Here is a 4095-nt window from a genome sequence, read left to right on the forward strand (position 1 = left end):
TTAATAATAATAATGATAATAATAATAATAATAATAATAATAATAATAATAATAATAATAATAATAATAATAATAATAATAATAATAAATAAATGAATAAATAAAATGAAAAATGTATATAACACTGCAAAAGACATGCAGTAATATAGATATGGAAGATCCTGGAAGGAGAAGCATCCATCTTTAGGACAGAAAACTATATCAACTCCCAGACTGGACGCCACTACATATTACCAAAGCTTCCACCCGCTCCGCCCAGAGCAAGGACCCAATACTGTTTTAGTTTAGAGTTCAAAGGCTTATAACTTTTCAATATCTTGCCAAAAGATCTCACAGATTTATAAGGAGTAGATGTGGAATATTTAGACAAATTTTTATCTGATATATCATATAAACCGAAATCGCGGCAAGAAACGCAAAGAAGGACAGCTCTGTCGAACTCCCTAATTCACCAGAACCTATTCCAGAAACAGGACCGGGAAGTGAGAATTGATTAACAAGCCCTAACGCTGGTGGCAGTGCCCCGGCATGGATACAGACTCTGGATAAAAGAATAAAACAATATTTGGAGTGTGGTATCTTGCTTACCTCTTGCTTGATCTATCGGTGTTTGCCAAGAATCCTGATTGATTATTTGTCGTTGCTTTATAACGAATATTTTCCACGTATAGCTTTATAAAAAGAAACCAAATTTTCCGCGTATAGCTTTATGAAAAAACCAAATTTCGAAGAACGTACCTTTGGCAACGAATATTACCAATCACTTTTCGACAACCTTTTTCCCAAACTGTTAGGTTCGGAAGGTAACAATTGCTTTCCCTTTTGGATGTCCAAAGTGTTTGTCTGGAGGAAATTCTGAAGAATAGCTTCTAGTCAAAAGGTTGTATGACTTCTACAGCAAAATACTCGCCTGCATTCTGATAATATATAACACATAAAAGAAAAGCATTGAAAACATTAACACCTAACCTCACTTACAGTACATGCATCTAAACATACTTAATCAATCTATACATACATAAACATGCATGCATACATCCATTCACAGATGAATACTTACGTACGTACACGCAAATATACATATACATGCACTCATTCACCGACTTCTCAGTCGTTCTCTCTCTTTGTGCTTGTGTGTATGTATATATATATATATATATATATATATATATATATATATATATATATATATATATATATATATATATATATATATATATATATATACATGCACACACACAAATACATATACACACATACACATACGCATACATGAGTTTGTTTTAGCCTATATATAAAAACACTCAAAAGGATTATTGGAGATATTAACTCGATTATCTATGTGTTACAGATAGCGGATTAATAGAATGATCGGATAAAAGATTAACGGCTGCCCAACAGTCTCACCGAATAACTTACACTCTTGTGTTTGCATGGCGTTTGCAGTTTACTTTTTCTTGGTTGTTCTTGTAATTTTTCTCCTCATGTCAGTCTCTCCCTTCCCACTCAATTCTCCATCGCATTTTAAGACAACCCAGACTGGGAGATTGAAGATGACCATAACACTAATACTGAACAGGTGGAGAAGGGTGATGAGTAAGGGTGATGGTGAAGGATGAGGTTAAGAATTTAGAAATGGTCTCGGAATTTGGAAATTATTTCATTTAAGATATCTAATACCCGGGATCGATAAAATGGAATGCTAATAAGATAGCGGTGTCGAGAGGCGTAGCCAAGGCTGTATGGTAAAGAAGCTCGCTTCGCAACCACATCGTTTCGGGTTTAGTCCGAAATGCGCAGCACTTTGGGTAAATGTCTCGTACTATAGCTCCAGGCTTTGTTAATGAATTTGCCCTGTGTCTCCAAGCAACCTTTATGTTTAGAGCACATGGTTAGCCCTTTTTGAAAACGAGGACGCTGGTACATGAGGAGCCACAAGAAAAAAAAAAACGAGAAGGTTGATGCAAAAGGTAGGATGAGAAGACAAAGGGTAAATAAAAACAGAAAAAAAGAGAAAGAAAGAAACGTACATCTCCTTTGATCGTAGTAATGTAATTAGTCTAGTTGGGGTCCAAAGTCTGCGCGACTGCTGCTCAATCCGGAGTTGGTGGTGTCCTCCAGTTGGACAAAAGTAATTTGTTCTTCTTGTATTTGCTGAAAATTTGGAAACAATTTGGTGTAGTGGTTAAGAGCGCGGGTTATTAACCCCAAGATTCCGAGTTCGATAACAGGCAGTGACCTGAATAATAATAATAATAATAATAATAATACATTTGTAGATAAGCATATATATTGAAAGGGAGATTCGTTTGCAAAAAAGAAAAAGAAAAAGGACAAAAGATATACAAACTTCTAAAACAGCAGAGAAGATAGATTTATATCCACACAATTCACCTGAGTTGCAAAAGCGGTAAAATTAGCGAATACAGATTTGATGAGGGAGTGACCAGCCTGACTCAAACACCTACCGGAAGAGAGCATTCCGCAGTCAAAAAATTTAGTCAAAGAACACTTTTGGCAATGTATTGTTATCAACACGATAGCAATATTTGGTTTGGACATCTTGGTCACTGGTTCTCAACTGGGGTCCGCATGACTTTTTGGGGCGGGAGCATCATATGGACCTCAGTTGATTTTGATGCTAAAATTTATGTGAAATAAATTGGTTATACTCTTGTAGTAATACACACTATACTTTAACAATTTATTATACAGTTCCTAATAATACTTAATTGTAAAAATATAAAAGGATTTTTTAATATCCAATGATTTAGGTCTTTTGTGTAAAATGCATACGTTGTTTAGGGAGTCGGCTTAGTCCTGTTTAAGGCTTTCTGTCATTTTAAAAAGTTCCACGTACAGACATCGTTTGGTTTTTTTTAACATCTGCATCATGTGTTGCAAACTGTGGCAGACGAGAAAGGCAAAACGTTAAATGAAAAAATTCCTGATGGAGTGAAGGTATGCGTCAATGTGGGTGATAAGCTCTCTGAACACTTGCTGCAGGAGGCGCCACGTCTGTGCAAAGGAGTGAAGGTCTCTAGCAGGATTGAGAAGTGGTATCTGTGCTGCTGATAATTAAGACAACAATGAAATGATAACATTGCTCGAAATCGAGTTGCTGCCATCAGAAGGAAACAAAATACAAGCACCATATGATTTTTGTGACAAAAACATGTGAAATCCCAGAACTGATATGATGAAAGATTCATTTCATTTCATTTCATTTCATTTCATTTCATTTCATTTCATTTCAAATTATGTAATATTACATTTCAGCATGACTAAATCGTCTTTTCAAGCGATTGAAACCTGTTGCATATTTTGATAAAAATGTAATACTTTCTTTTATCCATGATAAAAATTTTAGCGCATTCTCTTTTTGTATTTTTAATATAAATTTACTGGAGAAATCTATTAATCTTCTCAATATATATATATACGTATACCTTTTCCCTTTTACTTGTTTCCGTCATTAGACTGCGGCCATGCTGGGGCATCACACTTAATGACGATTGTAGTCTCTCGTCGTCCGAGAAAGATGGTTCTGCAAGTTCTTGCTGTATAATATGCACACATGATTTGCTTATAGGAATCAAATGTTTCTGCTGGACATTAGTTCGCCCTCGCGCCATCAAATCGAAGCTGCATGGACAAGAGCACGGTGTAACACAAGTGATGCATCGAAGTGATCACAGAGCAACGTGGAAAATGTTTCGTTCAACAACACAACTCACCACCCGAACCAGGAATTGAAACAACGATCTAACCTTCGAGAGTGCAACATTCTAACCACTAGACCATGAGCCTACATACATACATACACACACAAATGATCAATGCAGCGTTATTTTGGACATGTGTAGGTAGAGTTTCATATATATATATATATATTATGATTGACCGTTGACTGGACACTATTCAATTTTTTTTCTCCGTGTTTTTCTCCTTGTCTCCGTATTCTTTCTGTTGAAGAGCGTAGCTCGAAACGTCAAAGACTTTCCGTATTCCCGAGCGTCATACTAATATATCCTTTTGTTATTTACACCACCTGTCCTCGTCTGTTATTATTTGTATATTCTCCCATATATATAT

The 4095-nt window shown here is 35.7% G+C and overlaps 1 protein-coding gene across 2 annotated transcripts in view; it reads right to left on the reverse strand.

The window, feature by feature from the left end:
- Positions 1 to 1001, reverse strand: part of LOC106868767 (uncharacterized) — a 57494-nt gene extending 56493 nt beyond the window's left edge. The window contains exon 1 of one of the 2 annotated variants that reach the window (XM_014914195.2): positions 739 to 1001. The gene's annotated coding sequence lies outside the window, so the exon portion shown is untranslated. Of the gene's footprint in view, positions 1 to 588 lie in introns of both variants that reach the window. The other variant, XM_014914188.2, reaches the window with a different exon arrangement.
- Between the last annotated feature and the right edge of the window lie 3094 nt (positions 1002 to 4095).

This window comes from Octopus bimaculoides, chromosome 23, assembly GCF_001194135.2.
Source record: "Octopus bimaculoides isolate UCB-OBI-ISO-001 chromosome 23, ASM119413v2, whole genome shotgun sequence".
Lineage (NCBI taxonomy): Eukaryota > Metazoa > Mollusca > Cephalopoda > Octopoda > Octopodidae > Octopus > Octopus bimaculoides.